The sequence below is a fragment of the Trachemys scripta genome, chromosome 4, assembly GCF_013100865.1.
Source record: "Trachemys scripta elegans isolate TJP31775 chromosome 4, CAS_Tse_1.0, whole genome shotgun sequence".
NCBI lineage: Eukaryota > Metazoa > Chordata > Testudines > Emydidae > Trachemys > Trachemys scripta.
Genome location: NC_048301.1, coordinates 106,311,588 through 106,333,884, shown reverse-complemented (window position 1 = coordinate 106,333,884; position 22,297 = coordinate 106,311,588). Strand labels below are relative to the sequence as shown.

General features: G+C 45.5%; 2 long non-coding RNA genes across 4 annotated transcripts in view; one reads left to right on the top strand and one right to left on the bottom strand.

The window, feature by feature from the left end:
- LOC117877302 overlaps positions 1-4,528 on the bottom strand; it is a 46,553-nt gene extending 42,025 nt beyond the window's left edge. Inside the window, exon 1 of one of the 3 annotated variants that reach the window (XR_004645675.1) lies at positions 4,314-4,528. This is a non-coding gene — a long non-coding RNA (uncharacterized LOC117877302). Of the gene's footprint in view, positions 1-3,717; positions 3,810-4,313 lie in introns of those variants that run through there. The other 2 variants (XR_004645676.1, XR_004645677.1) reach the window with 2 other exon arrangements.
- LOC117877304 overlaps positions 1-20,748 on the top strand; it is a 30,412-nt gene extending 9,664 nt beyond the window's left edge. Inside the window, exons 2-3 of the long non-coding RNA XR_004645679.1 lie at positions 12,520-12,677; positions 19,450-20,748. This is a non-coding gene — a long non-coding RNA (uncharacterized LOC117877304). The remainder of the gene's footprint in view (positions 1-12,519; positions 12,678-19,449) is intronic.
- The last annotated feature ends 1,549 nt before the right edge of the window (positions 20,749-22,297 follow it).

Genomic DNA, 22,297 nt, shown 5'->3' with positions numbered 1-22,297 from the left:
TTGGTTGTACCTCAGTTATCCACACAAGGAAATAAGGAAACAAATCAACAGAGCCAGACATGTACCCAGAAGCCTCCTGCTACAAGACAAGCCCAAGAAAGAAACCAACAGAACTCCACCGGCCATCACCTACAGTCCTCAGCTTAAACCTCTCCAACGCATCATCAGTGATCTACAACCCATCCTGGACAATGATTCCTCGCTTTCACAGACCTTGGGAGGCAGGCCAATCCTTGCCCACAGACAACCCGCCAACCTTAAGCATATTCTTACCAGCAACCACACACCGCACCATAACAACTCTAACTCAGGAACCAATCCATGCAACAAACCTCGATACCAACTCTGCCCACATATCTACACCAGCAACACCATCACAGGACCTAACCAGATCAGCTACAACATCACCGGTTCATTCACCTACACGTCTACCAATTGTATATATGCCATCATGTGCCAGCAATGCCCCTCTGCTATGTACATTGGCCAAACTGGACAGTCACTACGTAAAAGGATAAATGGATACAAATCAGATATCAGGAATGGCAATATACAAAAACCTGTAGGAGAACACTTCAACCTCCCTGGCCACACAATAGCAGATGTAAAGGTAGCCATCTTACAGCAAAAAAACTTCAGGACCAGACTCCAAAGAGAAACTGCTGAGCTTCAGTTCATTTGCAAATTGACACCATCAGATCAGGATTAAACAAAGACTGTGAATGGCTAGCCAACTACAGAAGCAGTTTCTCCTCCCTTGATGTTCACACTTCAACTGCTAGCAGAGGACCTCACCCTCCCTGATTGAACTAACCTTGTTATCTCCAGACTGATTCTTGCCTGCTTATTTATACCTGCCTCTGGAAATTTCCATTACATGAGTCTGACGAAGTGGGTATTCACCCACGAAAGCTTATGCTCCAATATATCTATTAGTCTTAAAGGTGCCACAGGACACTCTGTTGCTTTTTACAGATCCAGACTAACACAGCTACCCCTCTGATACTAGTCTTATCTCAGGCTCTAGCTTTTATCTAGCATCAGGAAACTGATCTTGGAATGACGATGTTCTAGACCCCTTAGACATTCTCTCTCTCTCAAATATGTGATGTGTATTTTCCAGTCACCAAACTGGCTGATTTGCATGACATTTAAAATATATTGTATATACGATGCGTCGGAGTATTCTGTCATAAATATGTATTAACACAAACAAAAATTACATTTAGTGACAAGCATAGGTTTCATCACACCACACCCTGCCCACCAGAAACCTTAACAGCACAGAAATATGAAGTTAAGGGGAAAATCTCTAGCATTTTTTGTTTGCCGCCTCCACATCGCCTACAATGCTATTAATAATACACTCCTGCACTCCATAAGGCACTCACAACCAAATTGTGCACTCATACAAAACCTTAATGGTGAATTTATAGATTCTAAACATATTGTGCCACATTAGGAGTCAGCACATTCTACAATAAATTATGTTAAAAAACTAAATTAAAAGAACAGTAAGGTTGCAAAGAAGAGCCCTCCAGAGTTAGGAAATGCCAGACTTAAGGTTGCTCCCTTCTGTGTATGCATTATGATGCAGTCTTTAATTACACGATCACATACTATTTTTTCCACAGGACTCCTGCCTTATTTAGCAAATGAGTAGTTATTCGAATTTTTTTTTTTATACTCTGCATTCAGTATATGGCCCCAGGCCTTATTTTCTATACACTGTCCAAACTCTGCACTATTGATTTTCCTTTTGAGCATTTCTATGGTGCTCTCACCAAACTACCAGAATACATCACAAGCACTGACACAAACCTTAATGAATTTATCCTCACAACATATCTCTGAGATTAGCTGTTATAATTATCCCCACTTTAGAGCCGGAGAACTGAGGCACAGAGAGATTAAGGCAAAAATTGTCAGACATTTCTACAAATGTTGTGTGCCCAATTTGAGATATGCAGGCTTTGATTTTTACAGAACACTTACCTTTTTTATCGCCCTTTCTACGTTCCAAGAACAGCTCCCATTGACTTCAGTTACAGTTGTGAGTGCTCAGCACCACTGAAAATCTAACCCGATGTATTCTGGGCACACAAAAATTGAGGCACACACACTTAGTGGCCATGGACAAGCTTAATTCTGGCATTTCTTATCTTCTGAGTGCTTGACCTTGAAGTCTTAATGTTCTTTTAATGTAGCTTTTTATACAATATATGTTAAAGGCAAACATTTAGTTTAATGTAATGTGCAGCGTGCACAATTAAAAATCACAAATGAGCAGGAAGTTAAGATTCCAACAGCAGGGTTAATTCAACCAAACCACAAATCCTGTATTCTTAGAGTATATGAGAAAATAAAACAACGTGTATTAAGCTATATATTTAACCAGAAAAAATATGTATACAAAATACTACAGCACTAGTCAAGTAACACCATGTTGGCATCTTAGTGTTTGCACTCCCTGACTTCTCATGATTTTAACTGGAGGACGGGGAGGGGGAAGGGGCAGAGTGGACCCCTGTTGGACATTCATGTGTCCTAGGGACTGAGGGCCAGGAAAATCCATGAGACCCTTATAGAACTTCCTCTGCATATATCCTTCAGGGGCCATCACTTGTCCACCTCTCCTTCAGGAAGTATTTAGGGGTCCAGGTCACAAACCCTGTGAAATCCTCAACATACACTGGGGTGTAGATCATCTGCTGAGACTTTCCATGCCCCTGCATGGTCCTGTCCCCACTGTGGCTCTGCTGTCCCATTGGAGTTTTCCCTGGCCTCTAAGATCACCCATTTAAAGGAGTTCCCTGGTGCACAAGGTGCCCTGAAGAAAAGTTAATACAGCTTCACCAGAACAAAAGTTCACTTTTTGACAGAGAGTGAGTCTGGAAAATGTCAGCCTAAAAGGTGAATCTAGCAAAGGAGCGTGTGAATTCAAAGAGTTATAGTGGGACTGACCAACACCAGCTATAATACTTAATCAGTTCAATGAATCAGGAACCTAGCCTAAGCTCTGGGCATCTTATATCAGTTAACACACACAACGACAATCTTTTACATTTTCACTATACTAATTCAGTCCTTCCAAATCCAATCTCACAATTCTTCAGTTAGCCAATATCCCTCTATCCCTCCGCACCCCCCCAAGAAAACTGAAAGACTGCACCTATATCCATCTCCAACATACAACCCTCTTCTTATGTCTACAAACCCCTGTCTTCTCCAAATGCCTGTGAAAAAAGGGAGGCTTTGCAGGGTGCCTGAAAGGTCATCTATATGGTCATGTTCTATATGTTTGCAGTCTGTAAAGAGAACATGGAAAGTGCCATGATTATATTCAGCATTGTGAATGGGGTTCCCGCCAGGTGCTGCTGAACCTCGGGAGTTATTTGCACGGCATCTGCACTGCAAACATAGATATTCATGCTTCCCCAAACTTGCTGGCACTGGGAGCCTTTCCATCTTACTTCGATGGCTTTGGATCGGGCCCATAGCAAGTCCAACTTCCCTCACCACACCTGTAGCATGAGCCCTGCCTTTTGAGCCCTCCCTCACCACACCCTGCTCAGCATGAGACTTACCTACCTCACCCATGATGCAAGACCTGCCTCCTCCTCTTCCAGCATGATAAGTCCCACTTCCCCCCCTCACCCGCAGCAGGAGCCCCACCTCCGCACCTACATATTGTGATTCCCACCTCTCTGATCTCACCTGTGCTCACTTGCAACACCGACAACAGGAACCCTACCTCCCACTTCGCACCAGCAGCACAAGCTCCAACTTCCCCACTGAGAAGATTTTTCCTTTCAGTCTGCTGCTATATTGACTGAGCTCTCAGGGACAGCATCAAGCATACAGAGAGTGTCTAATCTGGAGAATATCCTCTGACATCACTATGATCAATATTCCATGGGGATAATCAGGGCCGGCTCCAGGCACCAACTTGCCAAGCAGGTGCTTGGGGTGGCCACTGCGGAGGGGGGCGGCACATCCAGCTGTTCGGCGGCAATTCGGCAGACAGTACCTCACTCTCGCTCAGAGCGAAAGACCTCCCGCCGAATTGCTGCCGCAGATCGCGATCGGCTTTTTTTTTTTTTTTGCGCCGCTTGGCGGCAAAAACCTTGGAGCTGGCCCTGGGGATAATTACACTTTCCCACCTTTGTTAAGACCTTGGAGGCCCACAGATAACATGAAAGGGACAGGGAGTGCAAACTCTTATTATTTACTACTGCTATTAACATGGGGAGGGGTACAGCAGAGTTTCCCATGCCAACAGCAGCCTACTTTAACTACCCCAATTCACTCACCTATGGTGCTTGTGAGTCTTCTGTTACAGTTGTGAAAGTGAATGTTTTGCAGCATAGTCTGCTCCAGTGCCTACTTTCCTTTCTCTTCCCACATCCTCACCCTGGTGTTGATTTGTTCAGCTGCAGAAAAAAATCAGGTTCAAAGGTCACAGAAAGGACAGTCAAGCCAAAGTCTCACAACAGGCCTATCTCACTATCTCTGCACTGTGTAACAGCCTGGAGGAGGCCTTCTCGTTTGCTTAAACAGTGATACTGTCTCAGAGGTCAAGCCCCCAAGCCCATGCACCAACTGCCTGTGGCACTTGCGTGTTAACTGGAGAGACCAATGGGTTGTCTTGAATATAATCGGTGCTTTATTAATGAAAATACTATTCCATTCAGAGAGGAAAATATTTATTTTAGCAAGGACTAACAAAACGTGACACTCTTTGGTACAATGAATAGTTACTCTGCTCAAGAGAGGGATGGACCTGGAATAGTATGTAGAGGTCTGTACCAGCAGAGCCCCGTAAGGAGGCCCAGAGCTGGAGATGGAGGGGTGCTGCAGGTCAGCGTTGAGGTCTAAGCAGGAAGCTACCACTGTATTTGTTTTTGCATGCCTTTCTTGGCCCCGGGTGACACCAGCACCGTAATATCTTGAGAATCAAATTCACTTCGGTGCGGTGGTCAGAAAAAGAGTTGATCTGTTAAGATTGCCAGTCTGTGATAGGTGCACAAGAAAGATGGAATGAGAATGCGAGAAAGAGGAAAGGGGGTAAGCTAGCGGAAAGAAAGAATGAAAAACTGAGAAAAGAGGGAGATTAAGAAAAAGTGACAGAGAGATATATCTTGAGAGAAAAATAAATAGCTAACTGCCCTTTCCCCATAAACAATAGTATCTGAGTACCTTTAATGCATCCTGTGAGAAAGAGCTATTGTTCCCATTTGATGGGGCCAGGGTTAAGGGGTAGCAAGCATGGCATTTGCCCAGGGCACCATATCACAGGGAGCCCTGTGAAACTAAGTTGCTTAGGCTTTGGCTTCAGCCCTGGGTGGCGATGCTCAGGATCCCGGGCTTCAGCCCTGCACAGCGGGGCTTCGGCTTTCTGCCCTGGGCCCCAGTGAGTCTAATGCTGGTCCTGCTTGGAGGACCCCCTGAAACCTGCTCATGGCCCCCCAGTGGGCCCCAGGCCTCTGGTTGAGAACTGCTGCATTAGTCCACTGACGTTCTGACTGGGCTCCTTGTGGCTGGCTCCTCCCAAAACTAAAAGGCCTAGCTGGACAGCAGGTTTGCTCTTTGTGGGTCCTGGGAACCCACAGTGAAATCAAATCTTTCCCCTTCTCCTCTTCCCAGTGCTGGGACTGTCAAAGCTGGTACATTTTTGAGTCTGAGTATCTCCTCATGGTTTAAGGAGTTGGGATGATGTAGGCACAGGTTATACCATCTTATTCTAACTCTTTGATATCACTGCTCCTCTGTTTAGTCACTCGTATGTTACCAAAGATAGAATGTAAGCTTTCTGGGCAGGGACTCTCTCTCACTAAGTGTGTAGAGTGCCTAGCACCATGGGGCCTTGAACTTAGCAGGGGCCTGTAATAATCATTTGCATTATGCTATTGTTATTTGTTCATTATTATGTTCAGTTAGGCATAGGAGAAACTGATAGGTCTTTCCAGAGTAAACAACACTGGAGTGGATACAAGTGCCAGAAAACCGATGGCTTATTGTTGCTACCGAGGATGCAAAGCTTCCCCCTCCCCAGTACTCCCCAGCATAGCAGCTTGACAGGGTAGCAGAAATGCTTTCATTCGGGCTAATCTGTGTTTGAGAGCTGATTTCTTTTTATCCTCTTTCTAATTTTAACCCGCAAGGAAAACACAGAACTCTGAGCCCAAAACACACAGTCCAAAGTCTGGCAGACAAAGATAGGCCTGCCATTTCAGGAACTGTATAAACAGCAATGTATAACTGTATAAACATGCCTCTCCCTACCCCAAAGCCTTTGAGCATTCTGCAGGTGCCCAATTCAGCAGGCTGTTGCACACCCGCAAGTCGAATGGCTCCCATAGAAGAGGGGATCAGCACATCATTGGTTCAAGCCCTATCTTCACATTCACTCACTTGGATTCAACTCTGATTCCTGTTATTCATTTACTCTGTTTGCACCAACAGAAAAGATATCTCAGGCCATGTTCTGCTGCAGCCCCTGCTCGGGCAAAGTTCCTATTAAAGTCACAGACGAATGACTCGGGCAGGGCTGGTTGCTAGACAGTCCGACACCAGAAGCACAGTGTGGAGTAGTAATAATGGGTTACTCTTAAAGCTGGGCTAGAACCATGTTGGAGCAGTGGCTTCCAACCCTGGCTGCTGCTAATCCCAGCTGGCATGGGACCAGTGGGAAGGCCCTAAAACTTCAGCACCCTAGGTATATGCCGCCTACTTGTAAACCCAGCCCTGACTGCAGGGTTTAGCACTTGGACAGAATACAAGAAGAAAAACAAATAAACAGCCAGCCAATAATCAACTACAAAGTCTAGCTTTTCAAGTCAGCACCAATGTTTTTAGGAAGTTCAGTGGTAAACACCAGCAGTGAATGTGATTTCGCAGTTTGCTGTGGTAAATTACTTCTCATCATCATCAACAATAATATCTTACATCCATGCTGTATCTCAAAGGATATCGCAGCAGTGTACACGCTGGATACAGATACCGCATATGTGACAGTGTCATCCATCTGATGAATTGTTCCTATGGCTGCCTCACCTGCATTCTGCCTACCTCTCCCTCCCCAGCAGCACCACTGTTAACATTCCCAATGTCTCCCTCTTCAGCTGCTTCAAACAGCTGCCATTTTTCAAAATCAACCTGCCACGGAAATGTTTCCTTTTCCCATCTTGGTTCTTTCTCCAAATCACAGTCACCCATACATTTAGCCGGATGAAAGTCAGTCCAGGGCAACGGGAAGTTTTGCACCTGATTTTCAGTAGTTCTAAGACAAGTTGCCACTGAAGTCAGCCCCCTTTCCTCTGCTATGCTCACAGCACAGAAGAGAAGTGGTGACATCAATTCTAAGGGCACTGATGCAGCTGCACTGATGTAGCACGTCTGGTGAACACGCGCTATGCCGATGGGAGAACGCTCTCCCATCAGCAGAATTACTCCACCTCGGCGAGAAGCGGAAGGTATGTCAGAGGGAGAGTGTCTCCTGCCGATATAATACCAGTGTGGACAGCGCAAAACTTGCGGTTCTCAGGGTGGGGGGAAGGCTTTTTCACACCCCTGGACGTCATAAGTTAGATTGACTTAACCAGTAGTGTAGAGCTGCCCTAAGTCACAGGAGGGTGGGGTCACCCCTTAACTGGAGCAATCCTTCCTGGGCTGTAGGGCCAGAAGATACCAACAGCATGGTGGAAAGTGGCTGCACTGGAGAATCTGTCAAGACGTTAGCTCTTATGGTTTGTCCTGATTTGGGGTTTCTTACCATTAGCTGTACTATTTAGTTCACCATTGTCCCAAAGGTAAAAGTGCTGCCCATAATGCTTCCTGCAGCAACTGGATTTTCCTTTAAGGTCTCCCATAAAATTACCGATGAGACTTGCTCATGTAAGTTGACCAGATCACCTGCCAAGGTGCTAGGGCCGGGAGTCACACAGTAGTGGACATACGTCTAAGAGCTAGGTTTGTATTGCAATAGTCTGTTCAAACAACCCAAGTGTATTAGTATTAAAAGGACTCTATGGTATGCTTCTGCATGGTGTTTGAGCTGATATTTGTTACATATTAGGAAATTGATGAGGATAGGAATGGCTGATTCACTGACCTAAAAATGCCAAGCCATCTGTCAGCTGAGTTCAACAGTGGGTGAGCAGGAGGGTTGCAGCTGGTCAGCTCTGCCTTCCTTCATCAACTCAAGTCGGCATCTTTGGCGAAAGTTTCATATTTGTGATCAGAGAAGTGACTACACACTCTCCACATCTACTCCCTCTGTGCCTCTTGAGTAACATGAAAACTGCTCCAAATACTGCAAAAACAGGTTTTCACTCAAGTCACTACTCCAGAGCCTATGCAACTCTAGAAGGGAGAGCTGTGTGCCAGTCTGCTTTCCCCATCAGCAAAGCTACTAGCTAAGTCCTATTCTTGGCACCTTCACTGTGGGGGATGACTACAGAGCAGAAGGGGTGGTTAAAAGAGAATGAATAAAATAAGAACCACCCAGTGCCTTTGCTCAGAATGTAAATTAAACCCAAACTCAATCATTTGCGAAGTTCCGTCCAAGTTTGCAGACTCAAAAAGTTTCATATAGTTTGGAAACTTTTGGAAATACATTCAGGCTTCTGAGTTACATACATGGCTGGAAGGAACCTATCTTATCTTTCAGATACCAGGTGAAACTTGCAGTGCTGCCAGCTAGAAAGACCTTGGTTCAACCTATAAATACTGAGCAACTTTGATACTGGGCAGAAATCATAAAAGGGGAGTAGTCTGATATGGACCACAGACTAGTCATGCTTAGAGACCCTTTACTGACCGTAACCTCACTCCATAAGGGATTCTCTAAAAGTATGTCAGCCACAAGGAACAACCTTTCCCCACAGAAACCACCAAGTCTGTGAAAACCTGGAAGAAATCCCAGCTGGAGTAAACTGATGAAGCTCCATTGACGAGAATCGAGTTGCATTGATTTATGCTGGCTGAGGAACTGGTCCCCATTTTTGCCAGTGCTGTTTCCCATGATTGTTTCTCCATCACCCAAGTGGGAGCATGAAGGGGCCTGTGTCTAACAAAGAACAAAGAGACTGGTGGAAACATTATCAAGCTGTGCCACACGTTGAGAGAGCGAGGCATTGTCTATTGGAGATGGGCTCTGCTGACTTCCTATCTCAGGTCTAATGCTTCTCTTCTGGCCTTGGGCAAGCCATTAATCCTCTCTGCCTCAAAAATGGAGATAACTCCACCAATGCCGCCGGAGAGTTGGGAGGATTAACTAGTTAGTGTTTCTAGAGCACTTTGAAGAGGAAAAGTGTCAACTAGCGTTACCGTCCACAAACAGTGATTATACTGGACAGAATCTCCATGTCCTGCACGAAGTTCACATTTTCCCAAATCACAGCCCAAAACCCAGGGCTGGTGCTACCATTAAGGTGAACTAAGTGGTTGCCTAGGGCACCAAGATTTGGGGGCTCCAAAAAGCGGTGCCCCCAATATTTTTTTACAGTGTTCCTCCCCGAGCACGCGGCTGCCGCTCCACTTCTCCCGCCTCCCAGGCTTGCAGCGCCAATCAGCTGTTTGGTGCCGCAAGCCTGTGAGGAGAATTAGAGCGGGGGCGGTGTGCTCGGGGAGGAGGCAGAGCAGAGGTGAGCTGGGGTGGGGAACTGCCACATGGCTCCCGGGGGCAGGGGGGTGGGGAGCTGCTGTGGGGGTGCCTCAGGGCAGGGGGGGAGCTGCTGCAGGGCTCCCCACCCCAGCTCACCTCTGCTACGCCCCCTCCCCGAGCATGCCGTCACTGCTCCACTTCTCCCACCTCCCAGGCTTGTGGCGCCAATCAGCTGTTTGCCACCACAAGCCTGGGAGGGGAGGAGAACTAAAGCGGGGGTGGCGTGCTTGGGGAGGAGGCGGAGCAGAGGTGAGCTGGGGTGGGGATCTGCCGCAGGGGGCACCTCAGGGCAAGGGGGGGAGCTGCTGCGGGGAGAGGGGTGCCTCAGGGGGGAGGGGGGGGGGGGGGGGCGGGGAGGGGGGGGGGGGGGGGGGCGCAAGGTGGAAGTTTTGCCTAGGGTGCGAAACTTCCTTGCACCAGCCCTGCCAAAACCACCCACCATAATTTCAAATATTTGCTACATGGTCACAGTAACTACATCCATAGTTACAGTAGATAGGTTAATTAGCTTTATAAGGGATAAAAAAGGCCTCATGCTGCAATACATAAGCCAGTCACTTATGGGGGTTTGAAGGAAGCTTTCCCTGTAGGCAGCTTTATCCCATAACTAACCACCAACCAGCTTCTAGCACCTTGTTCTAAAGCACCTGGTACTGGCCACTGTCAGAGGCAGAATATTGACTAGCTGGACCATGTGTCCAACCCAGTCTGGCAATTCCTATGTTCCTATAACTACGAGATATAATGGTGAGGGCAGAGCACCTTGCTGGTGTTGCTTTAATACTAAGGAGTATACCAAGGCTGGCCAAGTAATCCTGTAGCTAACAAACGGAAGTGTCCAATGAAGGCTTGGGTTTGATTCCAACCCCTTGCCTCTTGCACTCTGGGTTAGCAGGGGCTACAAGTGTCCTCACAGGAGCAACTTGTATTGCTCTGCAGTGCCTCAGCAAAGTGTGATGGTGATGGGCTCTGAAAGAAGTTCCACCCATTCCGTAGCCAAGGCAGGTCACATTCAGGAAGTGACGACATGAGGGGAAAGGGAACTCTGCTGTGGACGCATACACAAAAAGAAAATATATGGATAACTTGTCCTAAGGTCAGACACTTGTAGCTCAGACAGGTGGGCCAGAGGGAATCTCCTGGGAGAGCTGTTCTTTGTCACCCACAAGGATCCTGGTTGGAGGCTCAGCTTTGGGAATGCACAGAATATGCCCATACAGTGAGTCCAGCTACTTAATAGGGATTTTCACCAGTTGGTTACATTCTCTGGCCATCCACTGGAAGGCACAACAGCAACAAATGCCAGAGCATCCATTAGAAATTTGTTATCTGTCCCCTCCCCTCAGCTGACTGGAGTTTAGACAACTGAATAGGAGGTAGAATGTGCTGAGTGGAAACTTTTTCAGAACCACAGTGCAAGTTGCCACCATTGGCTCCTTCGGCCCTGCCTGACAAAACAAAACAACGAAAACATTTTCAATCATTTCCTTTTGCCCACAGGTAAATTAGCCAACCAAGCCGGGTGTCTGAGCCAAGTCTCAGTTGGATAATTTAATTACATTCTTCCTACATCAATTACCCCTTTGGATGTGTCATTCCTCTGTACTTCCTGTTATGTAGTCGGTAGATTTGCTGTGCACAGTTAAACAGCAGTAACATTCCCATTCAGTGCACATCAGTGATAGCTGAGGAGATGATGTATTTTGCATGTACGTAGCACATATACAATAGGACATACACGTGCACACACAGCTGTATCTATCCAGATCTAAACTTGGGAGAATCCATTTCTTGGATTTTGGTTTGGACTCATATAGAGAAATTGGCCAGTTGTGAAGTCTAGCTCAGGGAGTTTTAGTTTGGATCTATCTATTTATCTAACACGAGTGATAAAAAAGGTCTTTCTGGCATAACTTCAGGATGGGCACAATATTTGTGAGTGTTGAAGCCAGGGGTGGTTTCTGCAGGACATGCCAAATGAATGCCAATACGATCATATTACCACACCCCACCATCAGGTATAGCGTCTGTGCCCCATGCTTCAGAAAAACTGTTTTAGGGATCTTAAAAAATATAATGGACTTATTTTGTGTATCCCTGTAAGCACATGTGCATTAGTCACCAGCAGTCCCACTGTACAGGGCTCAGAAGGGGGGTGGGGTGGGTAGGTCACAGTTTTAAAGTGCATTATCTTGGGTTTTTCTAGGGTGTATCCCTTTGGGAAAGTGAGACTGTCCCCTTTCAAATGGCATAAAGCACTTGCTTCTTGCCATGATTTGGGATTCTCCTATATCACACCAGTCCTCGGCTGTGTTTTCAGCCCCTGTGGCTGTTGCAGCCTGATGTAAGTTGGGGTATCCATTAGGCTGCTCTAACATGGTGCATGGGTGCTGGCTTGCACATGGCGGCAGCAGCAGGATCCAGGAAGTGCAATGGAGTGCTTTAAAGCACCTTTGCTTAGCACCGCTGGGGTTAGCCATAGACGAGGGTCTGACCTGAAGTCTTTAGTCTAAGGATAGCTCCCCCCTGACCCTAATACAGTGTGACCACAGTTTCCCCCAAACCATGAACCCCCCCTGCACCAGGCCAAGTTCTGTAACCCCACTGCCTGTATGTGTTCCTGATGCTAAAACTGAGGGTTCAAAAGAGAGCCCCCTGGAAAATGAGACTCCTCTGGCTCATTAACTCTTGAAAAGACTTTAACCAGCCCCGGCCTGCCAAAAATAATTCAACTACACTGAGACAAGAAAGAGGCTGTTAAGTTACAGAGAACTTAGCCACATCCCTAATCATTGTCCACCCTCATTAATGGTTAAGCTCGCTTTCCTTAATCGTTTGTTGTTTCCCCGCAGATGGGAGCTGTTTGAATAAGAACCACCACCTACTCCTTCAAAAAGCTGTTTGTGTCTCTCTACAGCTATAGGCAAGCAGCCTGTTAAAGCAGCACCTGAAGTATCCTCTGAGTGGCACATCCTCCCTCTCTAAGATCTATTATATGGCTTGTGGATAGGTGAGTTCAGAAGCATTTTCAGTGCATATGAGCGGAAAGGGCTATGGACACTGGCTAGAAATAAATATAGTGTGGGAGGAGCTGTGTAGGTCATGGAAACTTGATCAGTGATGCCCCTGCTATTTTAGTCCTGGGCCTCACACAGTCCTGCCAATGTACCCACATCCTAAGTCTGCAGCACCCCTTTTATTTCAACCCTAGGCACCTACAGCTCCACTAACAGATATCAATCCAAACTGCTATCTCCCCTGCAATTCCAGTCCTAAGCCCCACATAGATCCGCTAAGATATCACAGTCCAAACCTGCTATTGCAGGCCTGTTCCTTTAGTCTTGGGCCCTGATCGGACCCTAGCACCAGCCTGGAGCTCGACATGTGCGTTAGGATCTAGTGATGTGCCATTAGTTGTGGGGCTGTGGCCCTGATCTGCTATTGCAGATTTAGTCCTCTATTGGACCCAGACTGCTGGTAGTGGCAAATTTGCCAAACTGAGTGTTGGTTTTCCTATTAGTCAAATGTTCAGTGAGGGCTAAGTTCAGTCCAGCAGCTCACTATCACTTCTGACTAATAATCATGAAGTTCTGTTTGAACTAGGGATGTGTGAACCTGCTCAGATAGAGTAAGATCCTCATTCAACCTTAACCTGAAACTTGAACTGCTCTGAACTTGACCCTTCTTTCAAGTTTGAAAAGTTCAGTTAACATTAAAAAAAAAAAAAAAAACCTTTCACATTCCTCTGCCCTCTTTGGGACTTGACTGGAGGTGAGAGCACTGAAATACCCTGAGGAATGCTGTCTTGCAGTATTTCTGACCCTGCTGAAACCAGTATTTCTGACCCTGCTTAACTCTGTTAAGATTTCCAGCTTGATCTCTAGGCCGAAGAAGTTCAGACAAGGTTTAAATAAACATCTAGAGTCAGATCCTCACTGATATAAGTCAAAGTCGCTCCAGTGACTTCAATGGAGCTATGTCAATTTGTACCAGCTGAGGATCTGGCCTCTAAAGTTTTGATTGCTCAACGACACCAAACTGCTGAAGCTTTTGAAATCCATTCATTACAGTATTTCACATTAATTGAACGTTAACAGAGTATTCAGCACTAAACAAAAATATCAAATAGGGACCCAAAGAATTTACAGTCTAGTCCAGAGTTACACATCCCAACTGGTTTTGTCTACCTTGAACTCGTGTGTTAAACAAACAAAAAGTCATTCTACACTAGGGCCTGAATTTTCAACAGAGCTTCCTACTCATGGTCAGGACCAGGTTTTCAGGAAAGCACAGCTCCCGTTTAGCCACTAGAACAAGCAGCCAGCATGCTGGGTGCTGCGATCTTTGGAAAAGCTGGCCATAGATGTCCCAATAAGAGCAGCTAGGTGCTGAGCACATCTAGAAAGCTAACTCTGATTTAGATCCTGGATAGGGTCTGAGCTCTCAAAAATCTAGCCCCAGCTGTGGCCCTGAGCTCTTGTGGAAATCTGTTCTTAACCTACTGTGCTAGTAATAGTAACCAGCTTTATGCTTTCTTTTTTTCCTTCTTCTTCTATTTTATCAGATAAGAACTGACTCAAGATTCCCTTGATTCCACCTTGGCTTATGTGAATTTGTGCAGAGAAATGATGTGTCATTCTGATTTTCCTGTATGCAAAGGAATGAGACCTACTCTGCATTAATCCCCAGTATAGATGTGGCTAGGTTAATGGAAGAATGAGTCCTTCCACCTAACTACTGATTCTCAGGGAGACGGATTATCTACAGCGATGGAAAAACCCTTTCCGCCATTGTAAGGAGAGTCTACACTGCAGTACAACTACAGTGCCGCGGCCTGAGTGCAGTTTAGTGATTGGGGCATGAGTCAGGACTCCTGTGTTCTTTTCCCTAGTGTGCCCCTGACTCACAATAAATTCTTGGGTAAATCACTTAACTAGCCCCTTCATATGCTGCCACTCTGTCTTGCCTTGAGAAACACATTACTCTAAGGATAGCCCCACTGATGGAGTAAGGTAGGTCTAACAGTAGCAGAATTGACCCTATAGAAGTGTCAAGTCTCCTCAGAGGACCCTCAAAACAAAACAATAATCTATTATACAGAGAGATACTGTACAGTCTATAGAAAATTAAAAACAACCTAAGATGTTTCAGCCAACCAGGACTGCTTGAATGGATTCCACCTTCCTAACCCTATAATTGAGCAGATTAGAGTCCCTTGTGCTACAGACAAAAAAAATACAGAAGGAAAATCCCAGTTTGAACATCTGTTAACGAAAGAATATTTCATCAAATGTAAAAACAAGAATACTAGTACCTCCAGCTAATTCTCACAAGCACATTCCCATGATGCCCCAGTGCTCATTGGCAAGCTCCATTATAAAGATTATACCCAGAGGGAAGGAGATCATTTTAATTTCAGTCAGGCTATTGTAGGCTGATATTTGCTTATAGCAGTGTGGGCATATACCCAGGGGCTGATATAGCACTTAACAGCATCCCATGCAGAGGGCCTTATTCTCTTCTCACTTACACCAGTTTTGTACTCTAGCGTATATCTATTGATGGCAGTGGAGTTACACCTGATTATTTACTCTGGAGCAGAAGAGAGGAGAGAGAGGCCCTGTACCAGTTCTGATTTAAAAATCTATTTTATTTCTTCTACAACATTAGTCACAATAGGATGGTGTCTTTTCCTACCCATCTACCCTTTGCTCTTGATTTCCTTTTTGGTAGAGGGTTCTTCTCTCACTGAGAACCCCTCAGGACTAGAAGCTTCACTTTCAACTTAGACTCCACTTCCCCTGCTCCCAGAATGCAATGGGAATAGGATGACCAGATGTCCCGATTTTATAGGGACAATCCCGATTGTTGGGTCTTTTTCGTATATAGGCTCCTATTACCCCCCCACCCCGTCCTGATTTTTCACATTTGCTGTCTGGTCACCCTAAATGGGAAGGAAGGTAGTGAGCACCTCTGGGACATTTATTCATAAATTCTCCAAACCTCAAGACTTCAGCATCAAAATCTATGGAGCAATGACCCTTAACTCACGATATCACTGACTTGGCTATGCTTTAGATAAACTATACAAAATTCTTCTAAACTTACTAATCTGAAGAACCAATGACCTAAAAATGTAACATTTGCAACCAAGTGCATCTTTTTTTATCTAGCTGTGTTTTCTTATTTGCACAAGCTGAAGAATGCAGTGGCACTGGGAGGTCTATGATGGAAGTTCTGTGTCTACTGAATTTCATTTGGACCATACTGCACCTGTGGATAGGGCACTGGACCGGGGCACTAAGTTGCTGGGTGACTTTGGGCAGGTCACGTCACCTCTGTGGGCTTGTGTTTCTCCTCCCACTTTTTGTCTGTTTAACCTCTTCAGGACAGGGATCATTTCTCACTCTGTGTTTGCACAATGCGTAGCATGATGGGATCCCTGTCAGAGCTGGGACCTGCAGGCACTACTGTAATAAATAATAAGAATTAATATGCATTTAATAGAAAGTTAAATACTTGGTTTTTAATGCTTAAAAACAAGTTAAATACCCTATGTAAATTAACAGCCCATCACTGTTACTTTAGCGCACCGGTGCTGGGGCACTGACTGCTTCCCCCTCTGCCTTGGCTGCACAGAATGCCTTATCTACCCCACCCCATGTATCTTGGCATGTTCCTCACAGCTGCCCAGCTGTGGAGTGAGAGGAATGGGAGGCATCTGCCAGATAATGGGGGTGTTTGTTAGAGGTGATGAAGAAGGTTCCACTCAAATTCCTCCCCTCTTGAATGTCTGGACAGATAACACTGCTTCAGAGGAAGGTTTAAGAGCAGGTCAGTCCTCCTGGAAATCTCTTAAAAACACTCCATTTAGAAACAATTCAGAGCTCGGGGACTGGAAAGCTCAGGGATTATGAACAGGATGACAGTGGCTTTCATCTGTAGACAAGGGGATTGAATTCAGCCAAGAAATCTTAAGGTTAGAGCCTGTTTCCATTGAAATCAATGGTAGTCTTGCGGTTGATTTCAGCAGCAGCAAGATTGGGCCCTAAATGTATAGTGTTTTAAAGGCCTGATTCTGTGAGGTGCTGAACTGTATCAACTCATATGGCCTTTGTTGGAAATTGAAGGAGTTGCGCATCTCTTAGGAGACACATGTCACCTTGTAGGACTGGTAGGTATGTATCTCAGAACTGAACATAGAGCCTGAATTACCCAATAGACAATTGCTTCTCTTCCAAAGTGTGGGCACATTAGCATGGTGATACTGGGGGCTTACACAGTTACTGCCCATATTATATCGGATCTGTGGATAAACAGAGGATTTCAGTCAGTCTCCTGTGCTGTGTCAATCTGGTGCCTTTCACATACACTCATTTCCAAAAAGATTTCAAGAATCCATCAACAATTAAAATACTTGTCTAGAGCTAAAGAACCACTCTTCACCCTTTAGGGGTGATGACAGCCCTTTAACTGGGCATGAGCATAAATTCTATGGGAAGCTCCTCTTCCAGAGTTTCCCATCTTTGCTTTGTGGGGACACTTGCCAGCCATTCAAAAAAAATAGGGAAAGCTAAAACCACTGAGGGGCGGAACCTCAGCTGGTGATTGTCAGTGCAGCTACACTGGAGTCAATGGATCTCTGCTGATTTATACCAGGGACCCAATCCAAAGCCCCCTTAAGTCAAAAAGAGTCTTTCCATTGTCTTCAAGGGGTTTTAGATCAGTCCCCGGCTGAGGATTTGGCTCTGAAGTTATTGAGTTGTTCACCCTTTTTCTCCCCTACTCAAAGCTTTACCCCCACGTGGCTTATCAATAGGCACATGTGTCCAGAATCCATGCAACAGCACGTTCCCTCTCATCCAGCTCTTGCTGGGGGCATGTAATTCTGTATGATCCTGCAGTGACACTGGAATACAGCAAGAGGCAGCATCACTCACTGGAAAGGTATACAATTCTACAGCAATGGTTACTATAGTAATGTTATGGTAAAGCGGTGGGTATTGGACCATTACTATAGAATGCTGGAAGACTTTTCATAAGGGCAAAAGCCCAGCCATTCTTTTGGCCTTAGTGTGCATCGTGAGGGAAAACAATAAAGCACAGCAGCTGAACCTTCTTTATATACTGATTCAAATAATTCCAGCCAAGCTGGGATATTTTTCTCAAGGGGTGAAATTCACCCCTATCTAGTGAGCCAGCGCAAGACCTATGTGTAACCCACACACCGTCTGGGTGAGGTGTTCTGTCCCATCTAGTGGCACCAAGACCACTTAGAGAAACAGATAAAATGAGTCTGCTCTATAGCATTAGCTAACAGCCAGTTGGCTTTTAGCTCATGCGGTAGAGGCTCATTCATAAGCTCCAGAAGCCCCAGGTTCAGTCCCACCCGCCGATGATTACATATGCACCACTTAAGTCCTATAAAAGCCCTGTTTGAAGGACTTAAGGGGTATGTAGCCCTCTGTACAGGGGTAAATTTCAACCTTTGGGAAAAGTATCCCAACTTAGCTGGAATTGTTTGAAGCAGCTTGGAAAGAAGCTGTGTTGGTTTTTTTTTTTTTTGTATTTTTATTGACAAAAATTGAAGGATGCATTGTCTGCAGCCATAGAAGTAGATAAGTAGAAGAGATGGAAAAACTAATAAGCCATCCACTAGAGGCCAATGTAGGATTGTTCCATACAATGTGTTTTTTCAGTGCTTTGTCCAGTGCCATCTCAAATGTGTCAGTCAATAGGACAGCCACGGCTTCCCATGGAAAGTCCTTTTGATGCAGGTGGCTATAGAGTGTGGGAGAACTTTAGCCCACCTCCTCAGATTATTTTCAGCCAGGAAGCCACCTTTCCTGTTTACAGCTGGGAAAACTGCTGCACAGAGAAGTTAAAGGCAACATTTTCAAACATTTGGGTGGGAGCCTGGAGACTCAAATGGGAGTTGGATGCCACGGGGAGTTTCCAAAGCTGGAGTTTGGCTCTGCCCAAGTTGCCTGAACATCCAGTGGCTTGTGAACATGAGTGGGGTTGTGGTGTAGCCCCAACCACATTTTCCAAACCACCTGGGGGCATTCAGGTGCTAATGGTCAGTGATATCTAGCAATATGCATTGCAAACACAAACATCAAGGGGACCATCCAGGAAAGGAGATAACTCATTCCCTCCCCCCCCTACAACTATAACTGCTTGGGTCACACATCAGCAGAAGTTGAATAGGTTCTGAGGTGGGGAAAAGTATATGTGCTGTACTGAAATAGAGTGGAGTTCAGACTATGTTCAGATGCTGGGTTAACTGGAGTGAGGTTCTGTTTGCGCACTGAAATTAAGGGTGTTTACAGCCCTGTGTTTTGTCATCCGATACAATTTACTGCACACCAGAGACCATGACTATGTAAAATAGAATGAGGGTCACTGGCTGCACATTAAAAAGATCGCAGGTTGCGGTTCACCATCTGCTCCTTTCCCGCGGCAGTCACTAATGCCTGGAGACCGCAGCAGACTACACAGTTGCCAGGGTCTGAAGGGCAAAAATTCCTGCATGTCAGTCTCTGAATTCCTCCATCCGATTCCTGTGTTTTCACAAAGACGTGGCCTGCTGCTGGGTGACCTGGAAGAAGCGATGTAATGCTTTGTCAGCACACCCGGCTCGCTGCAGAAGCTAAGGACCAACTTGTCCTATTAATCATTTAAAAAGTGGAGAGGAAAAATAAAAAATAAAAGCACAGTTCTGGCTAATTGTAGAAAAAATGAGGTCAGAGTTCATTTCTCTCTCTTCTGTTGCTTCACAGTTCACTGACTGACAAGGAAAGTGAGATAACAAGAGAGGGGAGAGACATTTCATGGAAGACCCTCCATCCCTCACAAGGGAGTTTTGGATGGGGTGCAGGACTCTGGCATACAGGGGAAATCCTGCAGATCCCCTGTGTTGGGCTTCATAGTCCCAGGATGTTCAGAAGAGAATTCTGCATGTCCCCTGTGTGAGGATTCAGAGCTTTGGAAGTGGTTGGTCTTGGGATACAATGGAACTGTACTCACTGGTGCCTCCACAGAAACAGAGTTACATCAGTATTGTCTAATGTTGCCATCTCTGAGGTACAAAGAAACAGAACATCTGGGATGACCCTGAGCCCATAAAACTGGACAACTGGCAGTGTGTACTGAGCACCTGTAGAGATTTCCCATGACAGCTACCTCAAAAAAGGGACAGTCATGGGAAAACCTGGACAGGTGGCATCCCTAGTATTGTCCACAATTATTTCTTGTCGGGGAGTCTGGTATGGGAACAACTGTGAGCTCCCCACAGCCAGTAATCCAATAGCATTCTCACTAGTTACCTCTGAAGGCCATACAAGGTGGGTTCTCAGCCTGTGAGTTGCACCTGGCCTCCCTTTTTTTATGGCTAAGGGGAAGAAAGGGAGCCATCCTGAACCTCCTTTCTATTGTAACACGGGTCACAATATGGAAAAGGGTGAGAAGTATTCACTGCTTTACAGCATTCCCTACCATGATTTCTAGTATGGGAGGCAACCATTGAAGTATCTATGAGCTCATTGTAGCCAATGCCCCAGAGTCATTAATGCAATGAAATCCTACTGGGCATTTGTTATACTAACTTCTGCTGGGGAAACTCTCCCACAGCCAGCGTGTGAAATAATACAGCATAGGCGGCTCTGACATTCAAGCTGGGTTTTCTGAGGAGTGTTCTGTTCATGAGGCCCACACTGCACAACCAGAATAGTAATAATAAGGGCTTGCCCCAATCTGACTAGTTACATGCTAACCCTAGCTTGAAATTACAGAGCTGCAGAGCAAGGTAAATGTGCTAAGTCTGACTTGAGGGGCAGTGCAAACAAGCAAAAAACAGGCTAATCTTTGTTTACCTGTTGCCAACTCTCATGATTTTGTCATGAGTCTCGTGATAATTACTGTGTTCCTTAAAGCCCATGGAATCACGTGGATGCGTGATGATTCCCGCCTTCATTCTTAAAGAAAAAGTAAGTGTCTAGCCCTCATGGTTGTGGAGAAAGCTTCAAAATGTGACCTCAGTGCACCCTAAAGGCTCAAAAAGCAGAAAGCAAATAAAAAGAACACCAACTCTAGTCTCTTTACATGATCTCATGATTTTAAAGACAATCTCATGATTTTTGGTGAGCCTGACTCATGATTTTTGAACATTTGGGGCTGGCAATACTGAGAGCATCTCTTTCAGAAGGACACCCCGTTGTTGATTTAAATCTAGAGATGCTGACTGGGGGGGGGGGGGCAGGGTATGTGGTGACCACCGGGAGAGTGGGAATATAGCTAACCCCTCCCACACGATTTCCCAGGGGTGATGGCCATGTCATAGCAGCAGCACTGAACACCATTTCTAGACTCAGACCGTACAGCAATGATATCACAATACTCAGCATGGAGAATGTACTAATAAAGGATCTCCTAAGGCAGCCTTTCTCAAAGGCTAGGCCTGGCTGTCAGACCCTGGTCAGTGTCGGGATGGGACCTGAGTTTCTTGTTTTAGTTTTTTAGATGCACTCGTGAAAATAAGAAAATGCAAGTGGCTGCCTGAGTGTCAGATTCCTCTATGCACTAAAGCACCAAGCTCCTCTAGCTGGGGCTGTAGCAGATTTACATCCTCTGTGGATCAGGCACAGATTGGGACCTGTAAATCACACTCCCCCAGTGCGTTTCACATAGATTTTGGCCAGAGCGCTATGGTTGGGGAGAAACTTGAAAAGCACATGTATGACTCTAGCCAGAGCTATCAGTGTTACATTCCCACAAGCCTCAGATTCACCAAACATATGCATGCATTCCTGCACCCGCTACCTCTTATGGAACCCACAAAGTGAAGAGTAATATTTTTATAAGTGCAGTTCTGAGTATGTGCACAGAAAATTTGACTTGGTACCTTATTGAAATGTCTTGGGATGGATCAAGAGGACACAGATGAGCAAAATAAAGATTAACAGAGAACCAGACAGGCTAGAACCATGATCTGGCAGAGAAAGAGAGTGAGAGCCAAAGGGCACACAAATCCATTTGCCCCAGCATTTCCCTGTGCCAATGATTAGCTAGATAGGGCTTTATATCTAGCAAAGGAAGGAAGGAAGGAAGGAAGGAAGGGTAGGATCTGGCTCTCAGTTGGTATCTTTGAATATGATGAACATAGAGTCAACTTTAGTTTTATAGGAGCCAAAGTAGACCAGTGAAGAAACAACCCACTACTCCAGTTAGCAGTTGTTTATTACCTTGTTTGCACAACAATATCCCTGTAACTGAATCATCTCTGAGTCTATTGAAGCAGGAAAATACAGTCAGTGCTTCCACGTTCCCCTCTCAAATGTCTGCAGGTGATTTCAATCACCACGCAGTTTTGATACCTTCTCTCCACATGGCTGTTTGTATCCACTTTCCGGACAACAACAGCAATTCTCTGGCCTGTGTTACTGAGGAGGTCAGAATAGATGAGCATAGCAGTCCCTTAAAAATCTATGACTCTGTGTTCATGCTGCATACAGGGTTACTTTGTTTAGCAGAAGCTCATTATAAGATGGTGCCTAAAGCAAGTACAAAAACATGATGCTGCAAGTTTTTTTTTTTTTTTCCCAAGCCTGAAGTGGGAAGTGGAGACGGTGG